The sequence below is a fragment of the Macaca nemestrina genome, chromosome 7, assembly GCF_043159975.1.
Source record: "Macaca nemestrina isolate mMacNem1 chromosome 7, mMacNem.hap1, whole genome shotgun sequence".
NCBI classification, from domain to species: Eukaryota; Metazoa; Chordata; class Mammalia; order Primates; family Cercopithecidae; genus Macaca; species Macaca nemestrina.
Genome location: NC_092131.1, coordinates 93,130,540 through 93,149,921, shown reverse-complemented (window position 1 = coordinate 93,149,921; position 19,382 = coordinate 93,130,540). Strand labels below are relative to the sequence as shown.

General features: G+C 41.0%; 1 long non-coding RNA gene across 2 annotated transcripts in view; it reads right to left on the bottom strand.

Annotated features, from left to right (window-relative positions):
* Positions 1-4,248: 4,248 nt before the first annotated feature.
* LOC105479394 (uncharacterized) overlaps positions 4,249-19,382 on the bottom strand; it is a 77,956-nt gene continuing 62,822 nt past the window's right edge. For both annotated transcript variants that reach the window (XR_011625396.1, XR_011625397.1), the window contains exon 7: positions 4,249-4,462. This is a non-coding gene — a long non-coding RNA (uncharacterized lncRNA). The remainder of the gene's footprint in view (positions 4,463-19,382) is intronic.

Below are 19,382 nucleotides of genomic sequence, written 5' to 3'. Positions count from 1 at the left end.
AAGAAATCTTCATAAAATGGGTCTAAAAGATAAAGAAAAGGAAAAGAAGCAAAATAGAAGATCCATCCATGAAGATTAATAGGCACCTCTTTTAAAATTAGAGAGAAAATATTTATCAAAACTTGCAAAATTATCAAAGAAACTTGAACTTTCTAATTGGAAGAGTCCTTCGAATGCTAAGCAGGATAAATGAAAAAGTGTAAAGAAATCTCTGAATCCCAGGATAAAGAAACTATCTTCAATATATAAGAGAGATGGAAGCATATATTCATAAAGACACTCGAATCAGATTGGCATTGGACTTATCGGAAAATTAACTGCTATAAAATAATGAAGTCGTGTCTTAACAGTTATTAAAGAACATTATTTTAAACCAGAATTCTATATCTATTCAAACTATCAGTCAGGAATGAGTAAAATGAAATTTTTAGGTATGTAGAAAACACAAAAACTTTTAAAATTACTTGAAAATATAGTATACTCAAAGAAAATAAAACATAACCAGAGAGAATGAAAGAAAACAGAATCCAAAACGTGGAGAAACTAACTTAGAATAAAATAAAATAAGTCCTCAGCATCAATGCTATGTAACAAGCCAGGAATTGATTCAAAGAGAATGGAAGTTACAGTGTGCTTAGAAAAACGTTTTTTAAAAAAGTTATTCCATTCAACAGTATGATTTAGCAGCTGAAAATTCATAGAAATGTCATAGGAAGGGCATATGTTTCTTTTCTCAGAAAATAAGAAAAATAGAAACTAAACAGGATCCATGAAAGAAAGTGCTCAAATACAAAATATTTTGAGAGCACATGTCATAGACAAGCAAGAGTCATTTTCAATGATTAATCTATAAAACCACTGCCTAAAAAGACAAATTCAAACGCAAGCCTGTTGACATTTTTGTCTGTTACTAGTTCCAGTCATACTGAGGCCCTGGCAGATAATGAAAAGTGTGCTACCTTGTTCCTAAAGGAAAGGAAAGGAGGGGGGAGCCCAGAGGCATTGAAGGCACCCGGCACACCAGTTTAACATATGTTCCTGACACTACCAAGACTGCAAGCTAAATATTACAGCTAAGGTCCCTTCCAACTTTAAAATACTACATGCATAAGCTGAGGTTTTCAGTAGTCTGTTCTTGTAGCACGAGAATGCTCATTTCTTATTTCCCTTTAATTTTGTTAGACAACAGTTGAGATTCCAGTTTTATTATTGTTTTCATTATAAAGTTGTTGTAAGTCATGTTTATTCAAATGAATGTTTAAATCATTCTATAAAGCATTATTTGTAAAGGGCTTATGCAATGCAGAATTACAAAACTTCTGGCCACTTGAACAAACAACCCTCAGCTTCATGGCCAGTAAGGATTTTGACTACAGCTATGAAATGTCATTGAGGAACTGGGCACAGTGGCTCAAGCCTATAATCCCAGTACTTTGTGAAGCCAAAGCAGGTGGACCTCTTGAGGCCAGGAGTTTGAGACTAGCCTGGCCAACTTGGGGAAATCCCTTCTCAACTAAAAATACAAAAATTAGCCGGGCGTGGTGGTGCGTGCCTGTAATCCCAACTACTCAGGAGACTGAGGCAGGAAAATCGCTTGAGCCTGGGAGGTAGAGGTGGCAGTGAGCCGACATCACACTACTGTATTCCAGCCTGGGTGACAGAGGGAGACTCTGTCTTAAAAAAATAAAAAATAAAAATAAAAAAGTCAGTGGGAACCTGGGCTTGAGCAGCAAGAACAGAGCAGACACAAAATGGAAATAATGCTGCCTGCACATTGCATTTTCTATAGTTTTTTATGTTACTCTTTTACACGTCGGAATCGGTGTCTGAGCCCATGTTGCATGCCTGTTTAGATTTTGCATCTGTGATTGGCATATCTCTTTTCCTCTATGCCCCTGAATTGGTCTCAGTCTCTCATACTCCTGCTGTCTCCATAAGACCTTTGACTTTCCTTTCATTTTAGGCATCCCCCTTGCTGCCATCTCTTCCCCTGGACTGTCAATAGAATATAATCAAGGGCTATGTATTAAATTCTTTATTTCCCAATAGTTTTATATTCATAATTATGGCTTTTAATTTGAGTCTTGAAAATAAATTAATAAAGCAAACCTCTAGGCTGAGTTGCCTTTTTAAAAATATATTTTTAATTATAGAATAGCTTTAAATTTATAGAAAAACCTCAGATAGTATGAAGAGTTCCCATGCACCCTATCCACAGTTACCCCTATTGTTAACGTCTTCTGTTAGTAGGGCATAGTTGTCATGATTAATTAACTAATATGGATACAATATGATCAATTAAGGCCAATCCTTCATTCCAATTTCCTTCATTTTTACCTGATGTCTATTTTCTGGTCCAGGATCCCATCCTGGACACCACATTTCATTTAGTTGTTAAGTCTCTGAGCTATGACAGGGTCTCGAGACTTTCCTTATTTCTTATGACTCTGACACTTTTGAAGAGTTCTGGTCAGGAGTTTTGTAGAATGTCCCTCAATTGAAATGTTTCTGCTATTTTCCTCATGATTAGATAGAGGTTATTTGTTCTGTGGAAGAAAAACACAGAGGTAAAATCCCATTCTCATCACATCATATCAAAGGTGTGCGCTATCAGCATGGCTTATCACTATGGATGTTGGCCTTGAGGTAGGGTTTTCAGGTTTCTCCACTCTCATTTTCCCTTCTTTTCATAATATATTCTTTGGAAGGGAGTCACTACGTGCAGCTTGAATTGCCTTTTTTTCTTTTTTTTTGAAACAGGGTCTTACTCTGTCGCCCAGGCTGGAGTTCAATCGCACAATCATAGGTCACTGCAGCCTCGACCTCCTGGGCTCAAGCAATCCTCCCACCTCTTGAGTAGCTGGGACCACAGGCACATGACACCATGCCTAGCTTCTTCTTTTTAAAAAAAAAAAAAAATTGTAGAGACAGAATCTCCCTAGGTTGCCTAGGCTGGTCTCAAACTCCTGGACTCAAGCAACCCTCCCATCTTGGCCTCCCAAAGTGCTGGGATTATAGGGGTGAGCCCACTGCACCCAGCCAAGTTGCCTTTTATTAGGCCTTCAGTTAATTTGCTTTTTCTGCGGATCAGCAGATAACAATACAAACTTTCTCATATAGGATAAAATAACACAGTGATCAAATCATGTATTGGAATTATGAATAAGATCACCCCACAACTGTAGGTTGGAACAGTTGGAAGAAAAGTACAATTCAAGGAAAAGCAACATTATCTGATTCTCTGCCACCAGCAATAACTATCAATTGACCTTGTGAGGCAACTTGTACTTGTTTTACCTCCCCAGCACTCTCAGATGACAATCTATGTCTGAAAAATGTGGTAAATCACTTGATGAGCTTCTGCTTTGGTTCCTAGAAGAGCTCAGCTTACGCAGTCTCTGTTCTGTGGCAGTCCCAGCTTCTGGAGCAGCACAGGTAAGTCCTGGACATGAACAGGGGCAGCAGAAAGAGGACTAAGTAAAGAATCCCAGCGTCATACTTCAATACCAAACAGGGAGCACCTTGATTTACTAGATGGAAATAAATCAGATCATTCTCTATGTCACAGGATTATTGTAAGCATCAATTCGGATGATATAATTTGTTTCACAAACACGAACATTTAGGTTAATGACAATGTACCTAAGCAGAGCTAACCAGGAAAATGTTATGAGACATCTAGGGTTAGGAGGAATTCCTAGGTTGTTAATCATTGCCAACTCAGCAATTAAGACTTTCTGTGTACTGAGTGATTTGAACACATGCTCTCATTTAAGCTTCAGAATTGCTCAAGGAGCTTATTATACTATTACTATGCTTATACCCACTTTATAAATAAGCACGTTGAGGTTAGTCAGGCAAATGGTCAGAGTGCCAGGTATTGAATTCAGGAGTGTCTTACTCAAAATTCTGATAACCCCTAGTACATTGAACACTCCCAAGAATTTTTGCCCATCCTGACAGTGTGCATGAAAGTGAATGAGGACAAACAGCAATTCTAGGTGGAGATTTTCACAGTTTTAATGATACCCATATAGTTGCCAGCATGTACCCAAACTGGTGGAATTTGGTTGATTTTTTTAAATACATCTGTTCAAATTCAGCAAAGCTACTGTTGGCTTCCCACTGATATTTTTTTAAAAATCTGATTTAACTTATTTTTTTCTTTGCATTTCAACCCCTGGTTTAAGTGCAGAGTTTAGGAAGCTTTTCTTACTAAGTGTTTAGCTGTTAATTATGAGGTCTGAGGCACCATATCTGCTGTGTCTGGGTAACAGAAGCAGAATTAAATATTACCAAAATAATGCTCCATGGCTGGGAGGATCAAGAACTTAGAAACACTGATCCAACCTGCTGAAAGGATGGCTTGATGTAGCCACGGAATTTGGATGTAGATTATCTGAATTCCTAGACTGCACCCAACTGTGGTCACCATCATTGCAGCAGCACCACCTTATGAGCCCTGAAAAGACAAAGATTAGTCAGAGGTGTGCTGGAGGACAGCCCATATCACATGTGTCCCCTCCGGACTCTAAGGCCAGTGACATCACATTGGTAGCATGATATCAACCATGGAGGATGTATTTACACCACAGGAATCAGCAAATGCTACAAATCAGGCCCTTTTTTTCCAGAAAGCTGATTATTAAACACTTACCAGCATACTACTGGTTTAAATTCATAGACTTGGCAATTTTTAATGTGGCCTGATAAAACCTAAACCAGTTTGCTGTGCCTTGTTCAGGCTCACTCTGAGATGCTGGTTTCTTGTACATTTTATCCACCAAGTTAGTCACTCAGCCCAAGTTTGCTGAGCACTTAATACATGCCTCCTTGTGCACCAGATGTAGTTCCACTGAGCAGCAGCCAGATTGACCAGAATCATCACAGAAGGGCCTAATGTCCTAGGCAGGGATTCAAAGCTAAAGTTTCCAGTGCATGCATCATCCTTGTCACCGTGAAGCAAAGGCTGGCTACTGAGATTTGTGTGGTTTTCAGCATTGCCCATCAATTTATTTCAGGCAGCCCTACAATACTGTATGATGAAATGCTTTCCAGTTATACTTTTTAAAGCCGCTGCTGCATGGACATAGTGTACTGTGGGAGATTCAAGGGTAAATCAATCAAAGATGCATCCTCGAGGGGTTCATCCTCTACAATGGGAAATGTAGCATGGACACAGTCGCCTATCATGCAGAATAAAAAGTGACCGGCTCCCAAAGGGACACCCTGATGGATAAATGCCACGAATAAAATGCCATGTGGGTTCTGAGAGTAAGACACTGCTTCCACTTGGTGGTTGAGGGAAGTCAGGGAAGGCTCTCACATGAAGCTCGTGGCCCATTCCTACAGGAAGGAGAAGAAGGTGTCCTTCCATAAGGCCATTTTAAAAAGGGAGGGGGAAACAAATGGACAACACAGGAACCTAGAGACATTTGCTCTTGCCCTTTGACGATGAGGACATCAGTCTAGATGGTAACAACTTCTACATCAAATAGATTCAATTGTTACAGTGTTGGTTTCAAAAAACACTCAACATGAATTTTTCTTGCTTCTGCCTTTTGATCCAAATCCCAGATCTAAAATTTCTGTAAATCTGACTGGAACAAGGCAGCCTGGAGCTAATGAAATTGCCAAGGTGACCTAGCAGGGCCGGAAGTAATCTTAGGAGGGTGCTGTCTCTCTTGTGCCACCATCTCCTGAGGGGAGGATATTTGGAGTCTCTCCATTTCTGACCCCGCAACCAGATGGAAGGAAGGCTGACCAGCCCAGAGTTTGCCCCACTGGAAGTCGCTCTCTAGTCTCCTACAAAGCTGACTCCAGGGTCTTCATCCCACTTCAGAAGGAACATTAAAAATTGAGAGAATTTGATTTGAAGCCTAAATGACTATTTCCAAATTTAAATATTCGTGACCTTTCTGATCTTCAGTCCCCCTGATCCAGGAAATGAGAGGTTTGGACTCACCAATGCATAAGGTGTTGTGTTGTGCTAACAATATAGAGTAAGATAAAACATTGAACTGAGTTGGTATCTTCTGTTTTTTCCAAAGTGGTAATTCTGAGTAGCTCTCCAGATTCATTATCCAATTAACTAGTAGAGATGGAAAACCTTGCATTTGTTCAACAAAGCATTTTTCTGAAGGCAAACACTATTTAAATCAACTTATATATACAAAAATGTTTGGAGATATTTGCCCCTTCATCTCTGATATTCTCTTGACCCCACTGTTGTTTCTGCTTATCCACTGTTCTTGAATGCCTGGAGTCATTCTGCAAATAGCCATTGCTTTACTAGATCATCATCAGTCACAGAGAATAACCAGATGTCCTCTGAGCCATTTGTCCAAAATGACAGTAATATTTTATGAAGGGCAATGACAAGCAACATGTTTCAGAATTTCATTTAGCATATTGAGCTTAAACAGTGCAAACTGGAGGTCCAGTTTTCCTCCAAGATTACCCAAGGGAAGGAGAGAGGAACCACCAGTGTTGAGGACTTACTAAGTGCTGGATACCGTTATAGCTACTTTGCATATGTTGCCAATTCATTCATTTGGAAAGGTGGGGATGAATACTGTGGCATTCAAACATCGTTCCAAGGTACTTAAAGTTGGAGACAATTCTGTGTGACAAATGATACAATCTGGGGTAAACACAGACCATTTTTGCCAGTGAAAACTAGAGAGAAACTGAAACATGAAGAATAATTCAAAGTAAGCAAGCTATAGGGAGGGGGAGGCATTCCAGAAAACAAATCGGAAGTAGAGAAAAAATAAAAATCCATCTATTTTAAATAATAAATGTCTGATATGATTGAACAATTTATAAATATTCATTTATGACACTGGATTTCCAAGACTTTCCATAACCACTTTGGTCCAAATATTGGCATGTTTTTTAATTGTGCACATAGTCACTAAACATTTTTGCCATCTACAAGTAGAGCAATAATTGAATACATATGTGCTAATTTATATACATTTTCACATTCAACCTTACAGAAGCCTGTGTGGGAGAAAAAGCAGAGGCATAAACCTTTGTTTTCAATTATGTGCCAACCCTGTAGAGGCTCAATAGACTTCATTGCATTTCATTTGATGCTCAATTTAACTTTGAACAAAGGGAGTATTCTTTCCATTTTACAGATAGGGAAACAGACTCAGCAAGGTGAACACCATAGCCGGGGTCAAATAGCCAGAAGACAGAGGATGAGACCAAGCTCTAGACATGCAGGCTTTAAGAGACTTTAACTATACAAATGCTGTCTAAAAACACCATGACCACCTTAAGAAGTAGTCAAGGTCCCCCTCACCAGGAATGTTCTAGCAGAGGTTGAGCATGGACAGTGGTCAGTGTATTGTAGAAAAGATATCTCCCTGCCAGGGGCAGTGGCTCATGCCTGTAATCCCAGCACTTTGGGAGGCTGAGGCAGGCGGATCACCTGAGGTCAGGAGTTTGAGACCAGCCTGACCAACATGGCAAAACCACATCTCTACTAAAAATACAATATTAGCTGGGCATGGTGGCGCATGCCTGTAATCCCAGCTACTCAGAAGGTTAAGGCAAGAGAATCACTTGAACCTGGGAGGTGGAGGTTGCAGTGAGCTGAGATCATGCCATTACACTCCAGTCTGGGCAACAAGAGCGAAACTCTGCCCCTTCCATGCCCCGCCTCTCTGCCGCCAAAAAAGAAAAGATATTCTCATTAGGATGAAGTCCAGAGGAAATAGCCTCTCAGGTCTTTTCAAACTTCCCAGTTCGTCAGATGAACAGTCACAGTGGTCATTAAGACTGTTCACAAATATTCTGGTTCTACCCTCCTTCTGGGCATACGAAAAGTAGGTATGTCACACATCTTGTTTTGGCCAGTGAAATGTAAGCAGAAGTGATGCATGTCACTTAAGAGCTAAGCTTAAAGAGTGAGGCACAACTCATCTTACTTTATCTCCACTGCTTTGGTGGTCATGAGGCAGGTGTCAAGTCAGGGTCTCCTTTGCTTGGGTCTCTGAATAATCTCAGTGATGATCTGAGGCCCCTGCTGAGCAGCCGTGAACATGCAGCATGAGCAGGAATGAAACTTCAGTGGTTTTAAATAACTGAGACTGGAGGATTTTGTTACCTCAGCAGAGCCCAGCTTATCCTGACTGATATACTGGCATTTTAGATCTGAATTCTTCAGAGACAACCCCTAGATCTGACTTCCTACATTCTTGAGTTTAGCAGGTAAGGCACTCAGTCCTTGCTGAGCAGTTCTGTAAGGTTAAGCTAGTGACACAGACCAAATCAAACCGTTTCTTTTTCTTATTTCTTTTTTTTTTTTTTTTTTTTTTTTTTTTTGGCAGATCTCATTCTGTTGCCCAGGCTGTAGTGCAGTGGCATGATCTTGGCTCACTGCAACCTCTGCCTTCCGGGTTCAAGCAATTCTCCTGCCTCAGCCTCTCAAGTAGCTGAGATTATAGGCACCCACCACCACGCCTGGCTAATTTTTGTATTTTTAGTGGAGATGGAGTTTTACCATATTGGCCAGGCTGGTCTCGAATTCTTGACCTCAGGTGATCCACTTGCCTCGGCCTCCCAAAGTGCTGGGATTACAGGTGTGAGCCATCACGCCCGGCCATGAAACACTTTCTAAGTTGAGAGTGAGAGAGGTGAGAAGAAAGAGCCATAGCAGAGGAGGGGTGTTTCCGTTCAAGGAGTGGAATTATCCTGGAAATCACCTGGGCACAAAATTCAGTAATTTACCACTGCTGCATTCTCTTGATTCCCAAGAGAAAAGCAGAGCGCTTTCTTTCTAGAAAAATATTGACCTTTTCTCTCACACAGACAGACTAGCAGCAATTTAACTATGATTCCTGTAGCTCATCCCCCAGGATATCAGCTGTGCAAGGGAGAATATTGATTTTTATCTTCTTAAAAAATAAACTTGCTAAAATAAGCACGGTGGTGATGGTTTTGCTTTTGCTTTATTTTTAATGTAAAGGCAGGTTGAATTTTTTAAAGATAGACAATGAATTACAGGATCAAGATTATATGAAAGGGATGGAAATGTTTGAGCTTTCAGACAGCAGATCCAGCAAGAATAACATCCACCACTTTACTTTTGTATCCTGGGACAGCAGATGCTTTAAATATAGATGCAATTCAGTCTGTCTTAATGAGCTTCAGATCTGCATCTCTGGGCAGTTCCAGCAGGGCATAACGCTCACTGGGAAAAGAGGTTGTCTGGAGGCTTGGGTGGACCTAATTGATATTTCCAAGTGTCTAGTCCAACAGTCCTGCTTCATTTGTGTGTGTTCCAGTGCACAGCCAGCTACGAAGGCCACAGAGTCAGAAATTGCTGCTGCCTAGGAAGAGTTCAAGCAAAAAAGTTGCGTGGAGTTGACAAAATTCACAGCCAGGGATTCTAAAGGCGACCACCCCCTTCCTTTAATCCATGCATACAACTTCTAGTAAAATGGGCTCCAAAACAACAGAAGATCATTTCTGGCGTTACTCCATTCTTATGTCTCACGAGATTTTACTCTGGTTCATCCCACAAACAATGAACCACTTGGCAGGCCACAATAACATTAGTTGGAACTTTTTAGACCATTTAAGTCATTGCTCACCCTTAAAGTCTAGTATCTATTCGCTGAAAAGGGCCTGCCAGCCTTGCGTTGAAGCTCCATTTTTTAACGTAGGCACCCTTACTCATTGAGTTGATTTCAAAAAACATGAGCAAGGAGTGTCTGGTCACCCCTCATCTTTCAAGATATTATTCCTCCCAGGTAACTTCAACATGACCCTCTAAATGAGGTCTATAGGGGTTACTTTTAACATATCATTCCCTGACCAGGCTAGAAATACGGTATATAATTTTTATTAAAGTGTATGCTCACTTGTGCTGATGCAGAATTCCTGCTTCTACTCCCACCTGAAAACCAAAAAACTGCCCACTACATAGCTGGAGAAGTTGAGGATGGAGAAAAAAGGACAGCCACACAAAGACTGTATAAATGTTTCATTGCAGCAAAACAGAATTTGTCATTCCATGAATCTTCCCTATGTAATATAATTTTTCTTAAAATGTTGTCATGATCCAGTTGTCATGCCCTGGCTGGGGGCTGGTCAACTTCTTTCCTAGAGCAGCTGATTAAGTCCACATCATGACCATTTCCCTTAAGGGACTCCCATACTCCAGGTTCATGATGCACCTTTCCTATGTCCCCCAGGGTCAGGTACCAGACAATAGCAACAGCCACTCTACCCTAGAGCCCACAGAATTATTTAAATGAGCCCGTGAGACCCGGCTAACCCACCCTCCCCTTGCCATACAGAAACAGACCCCATAGCTCCAGCTCTGTTATCCTGTCCCTAGGAGCAACCCCCCGTGGAATTCTGCCTGGAAGCCTTCTCTTATTCAGAGCTGTAAGTGGCAAAGAGTTCTACCTTTCAACTCTCTGAGTGCCAGTGTGATGTCTCCCACCATCAAAAGAACCTTTTAAATTGTATAAAACACCCCGAAGAACTGAGTAGATCCACCTCTTCACAAAGTCCTCTCCCAGATCAAGAAGATCAAACACACAGGCCTGTTCTAGCCCCAGCCGCACAGCCATTTGGGCTTCCTTGACCAATGAGAACATTCAAACAGCTTGCTGGGAACTAGTTAAGACAGCTAAGTGAGCACTACCCTAGACAGCCAGGTTCACACACTTCACATTAGTAGCTTTGTCTACTGGTCTTTGGACAAATAGAAGTTGTATCTATTTTCACTCCCCCCTTTAACTAGTGTATAGCAGAGTTCTTGTCATATAGCAGGTGTTCAATAAATGCATGTTGAATGAATGAAATACAGGGCAAAAAAAAAAGCCACAGAAAAACTAGCCATTCATTCAGAAATTCGACACGTATTTAATGACTGTCTACCATATTCCAGGCACCTGGGTTTCGGAAGTGATGATAACACTGTGCACTTTTATATCCAAAAGGCTACTAGCAACATGCCAACATTAGCTAGTTCTTGCTAGGGGGCATGCCATTCAGTGATTTAGTTCAACGCTTATTTGAGTGCAAGGCTCACCTCCTGAATGGACCATTCCCTGACCTCCCCAGGAGAGGCATCTATCACCCTGTATTATATCCATTTGCTGACCTTGAGCCCCCTGAGAGCAAGGACCATCTCTAATGCATCTTCATATCCCCATATCCCTTTAGCAGAGTGAAGCTCAGGACATAGAAAGTGCCCAACAAGTGCTGGTGGAATGAGTGGATGATAAATAAATAAATTCCCTACCAAGTGCCTCCTGCTGTGTGCATGCTGAGAGGTGATGGAGGTGGAGATGACGCTAAGGCACTGGTTCTCAGACTTGAGTGGACATCAGAATTCCCTGGAGAATTTGCTAAAACACAGAGTGCTGTGTTCCAAACCCCATCTCTGATTCTGTAGGTCTGGGAGGAAGCCTGAGAATGGGCATTTCACACAAGTTCTCAGGCGATGCTGCAGATGCAAGGATCACACTGTGAGAGCTGCTGGGTCTGAAGGAAGACGTTGATGTGGCTCCCCTGATGTCAGGGAGCCTACTATGAACTTATGCTTCCATACAGGAAACAAGGAGGAAAAAACTGTCAGGCTGCTGATGATAGCAAGTTCATTAAAAAATATTCCACAAACAGTACAGTGGACACAATAAATAGGAGATCTATCAAAGCAGACTCCATTAATGCTTTCAAAGAAAGGGAAACAAATCCTAAGAAGCTGAATGATTTGTCAGAGGGCAAATCACAAGCAGGCTGGACAGGTGCAAGAGAAACGCTTGCCCGTGTGCACCAAGTGACACGTGCAAAAGTGTCCATGTCTTTATTCATGATCAGCTCAAACTGACTACCATCAAATTTCTATCAACAGTAAAATGAATAGATAAAGTGGGGTATATATACAAAGGAACATTACACAGAGATTTTTTAAACAACTACAGCTAAACGCAGCAACGTCAATGAATCTCACCAATGCTGGGTGAAAGGAGTCAGACACAGAAGAGTACGTTCTGTTTAATTCTATTTATACAAACTTCAAAGAGAGGCAACACTAATCCATCTTGGAGATCAGGGTGGTCACTTCGGGGGAGCGCAGGAGGAAAATAACTGGAAGGGGAACTGAGAAAGTTTCTGGGGTGCTGTGATGTTTTAACCCTTGTGAATATGCTCACAAAGTATACTCACTTTGATATTTTCTCCATTTTTCTTCCTGTATGTTATACTTCAAAATACAGATTTGTTTTTTATTTAAAAAGGCAAAAGAAAAAATAAAGTGGTTGAAAGGAAGAAAATAGAAGTGGAACTAAATCGTGAGTCAACTCCCCATGCTAGGAGCTGGTACAGAATCCCCTCTCAGAGCAGCGAGGAAAGCGGTGGTGAGCTTTTCCAAAGAGGCAGAGAGGAATAGGGATCACTCCAGAAAGCTTATTCCAGGCCAATTCCATAGGCCCAGCAAGAGAGGCGGTCATATCACCTTAAAAATGTAATAATCTAAATTGATCTTAGATATGAGAATCGTAGAGCTGGAACATACCTAGAAAATCATGAAAGTTCAGAAGATTTTCTAACAAAATTTCTTAGCATCTTTCACATAAACCAACTCAGGATTTCTCTCGGCTGGGAGCTTGGTGAGGTGGGCCAGAGACAGATGCCTTTTCTTGGCTCAACTTCCTCCCCTATAAAAATGTTTTCTTATTGGATCATGTAACCCTTCTCACTTTTGAGGAAGACAAGGCTTTATGTAGGTCTCGATCCAGAAGATAATGCATTCTTTTTTCTAAAGCCCATTGTTCAGATACATTTTTACAAACTACAAAGAAACCGGAGCACTCCAGAAGTGTGGAAACCAAATCTTTTCTTGGGAGATCAGACTGTGTTTGTCCCAACATTTCTGTAAGCCAAGCAGCCCACCAGCTCTGCAGGCTGTTGTGAACATCTGGCTGGTTCAGAAATACAGCCTCCTAACTGAGCTATTACAGTAAATGGTCTAGACAGTGCGACTAGAACTCTTCACTTTTTTACACTTCATAAACCTGTATGTAAGTGTAGGTGAAGGCAGTCATAAATATAAAAGCCACCAGAGCGGAATGGCCTTTGATTCTTTGTTTATCACAGGCTAATTAAAACACAAGCTGAACATAACTCAGCTCTTTAATGGAGGTTACCAGATGTGTTATAACTTGACCCTGCTTGGTATGAAGTCCATGTATAATAACTATAATTTTTTATTTAGCATAGCAGCCCTGCTATAGTCGAGGGTGTGTCTTTCTTTTGATTACAAGGTCCACATTTTAAGGAGGGGGGAAGAGGATGGTTAACTACTGAGAACATGTTCTCTGGGTATTGAAACTATGATTAATATAAGCCCTGTCCAGGACTGAATTCCTGTATGCCCCGCATACTATAGTTATGCACTGTGCCAGAGACACATTTTCACTGGAAGTATAATTACTGACTTTTAAAAGTCACCTTTCATCCCAAAGAACCCCAGCTCTCTCTAAAGCGTTAGAGAGCCATTACAAATTACAGTTAGAGTAATAGCTTCGACTATTCAGCCGTCACTTAAGAAACACTTCAGCTGCCTAGAGCAGGAAAGGTCAACCTTGCAGGGGCTGTTTCTGCTTAGTCGGGAAACCATGTGCATCTTTTTTCCAGTGGGATGGCCCTGGTGAATGGCCAAGGAACTCTGAGCATTTAGAATCCGCCACATATTACTCTGCATAGTGCCACAAGCATTTGGGCATCCAAGACACACAATTCCATAATGCTACTAGTGGGGTCAGAAGGGGCACTATTTCAACTGCCAGTTATAAGACAGCAGCCCTCAAATGCCAACCACTGACTCCAAATCTGTGGGAGACTCACCTGAACCCTAGACTCATTCCCAGTGAATATCAGCACCTGGAGGCCCCCACTACCAGGCACTTTAAACTCAACATTTCCAAAATGGAATGTATCACGTTATCGGGAAACCACCCTTGTGCCCCACAGCTCACTTTGCTAAATTCCAGCACCTCAGCTTTATTCTTGATTTCACCCTCCTTCTTCATACTCTACCTATACCCCAAATCTATCCATTCTACTGGTTACCCTCTGACTCATACTTCTGCCATTATCCTCCATCCAGTTCAGATTATCATTTTATCTCATTCTCTAAAACAAAGATTCTAAATCAAGGACAATTTCACACACTCTTTACCCTATCAAGGGACATGTGACAATGTCTGAGGACATTTTTGGATGTCACAACTGGGTGATGAGGAGGTGCTACTGTCAACTAATGATTAGAGGACTGGATGCTGCCAAAAATCCTACAATGCACAGAACAGCCCCCACAACAAAGAATTGTGACTCAAAAATGTCAGTAGCACCAAGGTTAAGAAACCTTGACCTAAGACATCTCCCTGTCAAGGTGCCAGGGCAAGCTTAATAAAATGCAAATCTTGACATGTAACTGCTACTCAAAGCCCTTCAAATATTATTGCTCTTACAATAAAGCCCCCAATCTTTGGCATACTCCCCAAGGCCTTCACCATCTGTGCCCACCCTGCCTTCTCATCCTAGTCTGGTATTGCTCTCACCAGCCTTCTCCCCAGGCTCCACACTCTAAATGTCCACCCCAAGATCCTTTCACTTCCTTGAACTTCTTAGGTCTTTGCCTGAAATTCGCTGCCCATACTCACCAAGGAGTTCACTCATTCACCTTCAGATTTTAGCCTAGCCTAATCTCCTATATGGAGTGTGGCCTAGACCCTCCCATAGTGCAGGCCTTTGTACTGTCCCTCACCTTGACTGTACCTTACCATTGAGCCTCATGTGTGCTCCCTGTGTCAGGGGAGCTTGTCTGTCTGTGGCTGTATCTTGTGAAGGCACTTGAGGCACGTTCACAGAAATAATGAATACACAATACCATATTACACAAGAGTTGATCTCTGGAGTATTTAGATTTGGGTGATTCATTTAAACAAAACCTCGTATCTTAAACAAATAGTTATCTACATTTTGACTTATTCATTTAATTGTTGTCTCACGTACTTGGAAAGGGCTTTAAGGTTATCTACTGTGACTTCCCCTCTGGTGCTCATGCCTTCTTTATATAACTGTCCTGTACATGTTCACATACACATGCACACACATACACACAGGACACATGCACATGTGTGCGCATGCATATGCATACAAGCACCATCAGAAGCACACACAAACACACATGCACATACCCACAGAGCCTGTGACAACCAACACTCCTAGTGACAAGGGACTCACCTGCTTTCAAATAATCAGATCCATATTTGGTAAAACTTTTAGAAAGTATTTATTAATACTGAACCTTCATGTGTCTCCCTTGTGTGTTAACTCCACTCATTAGTTTCAGCACTTTTAATGTTTCAGGGCAAGTCAAACCCCTCTCTCTTCTACTTTACAGACCTTCAGCTGCTCTTGTTCCTTCCCCTCCTATAGTCTCTTGCCCAGTGTTTCTCTCTTTCTTGTCTGAACCAGCTCCATGTAGTCAAGTTCTGTCTTCAAGATAACTTTGGGACAGTTGTTAGCAACCCATGGCTAATTAGTCTCCCAAATTACCACCGAATCTGTAAGGAGTAATGTGGCATTATCCACCCAAATTTACAATGCACATGGCCTTTGGCTCAATAATGAACATTTCCAAAAACAATTTTTTTTCTCTTTTTGGAGACAGAGTCTCGCTCTGTTGTCCAGGCTGGAGTGCAGTGGCACGATCTCTTCATTACAAGCTCTGCCTCCCGGGTTCACGCCATTCTCCTGCCTCAGCCTCCCGAGTAGCTGGGGCTACAGGCGCGCCTGCCACCACGTGGGTACATATACATCTACTATTTTTAGTAGAGACAGGGTTTCACTGTGTTAGCCAGGATGGTCTCGATCTCCTGACCTCGTGATCTGCCCATCTCAGCCTCCCAAAGTGCTGGGATTACAGGCGTGAGCCACTGTGCCAGGCCCATGGCACTATTTTCAAAGGCAAAAGATTGAAATGTTCTTGAGTAACCATCTTTGGAGGACAAGAGCATAAGCGATGGCCCATCTACACAATAGAAAGCCAGGCCACCACCAGAAAGAATGAGGTGACCCTCAATATGTTGAAGGCGCACAGGCTATAAGACATGTCATTACATGCAAAACCCAAGTTCAGAACGACCTGCCTTGTTGTACATCCTAAGGTAAGAAGACAGACGGAGAGGAGAAAAAGTATCAATCCTTCCCATGAGTTTCCTTGCCAAAGATAATTACAACTGATTAAGAGCCAACCACCAATGCACAGCAAATCAAAACTTCTATTCAATTGACTGCTCATAAGTCTCTTTCTTAGGTGATCCAGAAAAGCCAAACTCTGCTAATTTTCACTAGTTTCTTTGTAAGGTTTTTAACAATTAAGTGAATATTCTGTGAACTATTATTATTTAGTTCTACATAGCATTGGCTAGAAATGCAAGTTTCCTAACACCAACTCACCTTTGAAAATGGACCGTTACCTAAACTTTAAATATTATCCTTGCAGCAAAAGGAACACTGACAAAAGCCGAACTCTCTGCCCAAGAAATCATAATGAGAATTCCGATGGATTTTGAGTCTCAGAATGTGACTTATTGCTATTAATTCATATATTAAGTAATTTTTGTTAAAGATATTTTCAAATTTGGACCACCGGATACCTTTATGTACAGCAGAAAAATTATACCAAATTCCAGCCATTAGCAGAATTCCCAACAGTTCATATTTGGAAAGACGGATTGACATCAAGGCACATCTATCAGCATCAATACTCAGGGGAAAGACATCAAAGGCATCTGAAGCTGAAGATAGTTCCTGAAATGTGTTGAGCTTATTGAATTTTGACCCTAGCTGGGCCCATACCTTTGGGGAACTTAAAAAGACAAAGAGGTGAGGTGTTGAAAAGGACTTTGCCCAAGGTAAATGATGAGATTCTGTGAGATGTCATTTTTTTCTGTATAAGAATTGTTTTTGCTGGGTTTTTTTTTCATTTAGTTTATTACTACCTACAGTCACACACACAAAATATACCACCATTTGTTGAAAAGGTGGTTCATTTTAGCTTTTACAGTCTGAAATATCTTTGTTCTCTCTATCCACTCCAGGTCTCAGTTCTTTGTCTGCATGTAACTAATACTCCCACTTAAGTAGTTTAAGGAATAAAATAAAGAGATCCTTTAAAAAAAAAAAAAAACTTTGATTTTAGGTTTGGGGACACATATGAAGGTTTGTTACATGGGTAAACATGTGTCACAGGGGTTTGTTGTACAGATTATTTGATCACCCAGGTATTAAGCCTAGTACCCAATAGTTATCTTTTCTGCTCCAATCCCTCCTCCCACCCTCACCTTCAAGTAGACCCAGTGTCTGTTGTTTGCTTTCATGTGTTCATCAGTTCTTACCATTTAGCTCCCACTTATAAGTGAGAACATGCAGCATTTGGTTTTCCATTCCTGCATTAGTTTGCTAAGGATAATAGTCTCCAGCTCCATCCATGTTCCCACAAAGACATGATCTCATTCTTTTTATGACTGCATAGTATTCCGTGGTGTATATGTACCACATTTTCTTTATCCTACCTGTCATTGATAGGCATTTAGGTTGATTCTATGTCTTTACTATTATGAATATGCTGCAATGAACATTCATGTGCATGCGTCTTTAGAGTAGAATGATTTATATCCCTCTGGGTATGTACCCAGTAATGGGTCATATGATAATTCTGCTTTTAGCTCTTTGAAGCATCGCCAGGCTGCTTTCCACAATGGTTGAACTAATTTTACACTTCCACCAACAGTGTGTAAGTGTTCCTAAAGGGATCCTTTTAATATTCAAATTAATTGACCCCCAGACCCTACCACCTAGCAGGAAAATACTGTCTTTCTCCGCTTCCCAGAGTCTCTCTCCTTTGTTAAATATCAAAAATCCAGAAATGTTTTCTTGGTTTGCAAGGTCAGTTCTAGCTACATTCCTTCAGAAGAGAGAGCTCGGACTATAAGGCCTCTTGTTCTCTCTGGAGGGCGCTGCTCTCTGGAGGCTCTGTGCTGACCTGCTTTGTGCCACCACCAAACTCTGTGGGTGCTCCCTATGATTTGGAGAGACCATGTGGGGGACCATGAACACCATTATTCACTAGCAAGAGGTGAAATCAGGGTAGAAGAAAACAGCTCTCTTCCCCAGGAGTAATCTTGGTTCGAATTTGCTCTACCCTTGTACAGCTCTGCAATTATGCAACACTGTTTGTGCACACACACATACACACACGCACACACAAAACTCTCTTAGAGAGTTTTACACTCTCAGCCCCCTTATTTTTCCATCTTTGTGTTGCACCCCTGAGCCACATTGCTCCTAATCTGGATCTCAATACACCAAGGTCCCAGGGGCAAATCCATCCTCTTACACATAAAAAAAAGAGATTCAATATTGAGTTCTCCATGAATCCAACAATCTTAAATGCTATGGTCCCTTATTTTATTATCTTTGTAACTTCAAACGTTATAGTGTGTCATTATAAGAATAAGAGGAGACAAATGAAACTGACAAGCAACTATTTACATACTAGAATTTAGTTTTCAAATATTACTTATGGGACTTTACAATATGACTTCATTTGTCAGACAATCTGAGTTTCCAAAATCTGACCTTTGGTTAAACTACCCATCATTTTTCTTTTTTTTTTTTTCTCCAGTCCAAAACTATTCCTTTCTTCAGTTAGCCTCTTAGACTTGTCTATTTCTTCAAATGTACCTCTCCCTGTGCTGAGGATGTGGGGATAGAAGGAAAATGAGGTATGGGTCTAGACTTTCTCAAGCTCACATTCTGACAATGAGGACAAAACTCTTCCAAAAATTGCCTTCATATTACAAGTGCATGAGCTGAGGCCCCACAAGTCTTCTCTCCCTACCCAGGAATCAGAATGTTGTTTAAACACCTAGCTAGTGACATCTGCATCCATGACACCCAGCACGCAGAAGAGTTCAGATACGTTGGTAAATGAGTCAATGAATGAATGGAAGAAGCATATTGCAAAACACCAGCACAGTCTTGACAACTCACAATGATCATGAAAACGCCTTCATCAATTGAGTCAGCCACTAGTTTGCCAGGAAGAATGCAATGAGAATGAAATATTCACCTTGAATCTTCTATTTTGATTCATATGTTAATGGTGGAAAATAGGGATTGAACAACTACACATCTCACACATCTCATACACAGAGAATCTCGTAATTGTAAAAATTAGCTTTAACTTTAAAATTTATCTTGAAGTTTAGCTGGAATCTAGCCCACCCCAGGTGCTTTAGTTGGTGTAGATTTAAAGACTGGATTTTTCTTGAATATAA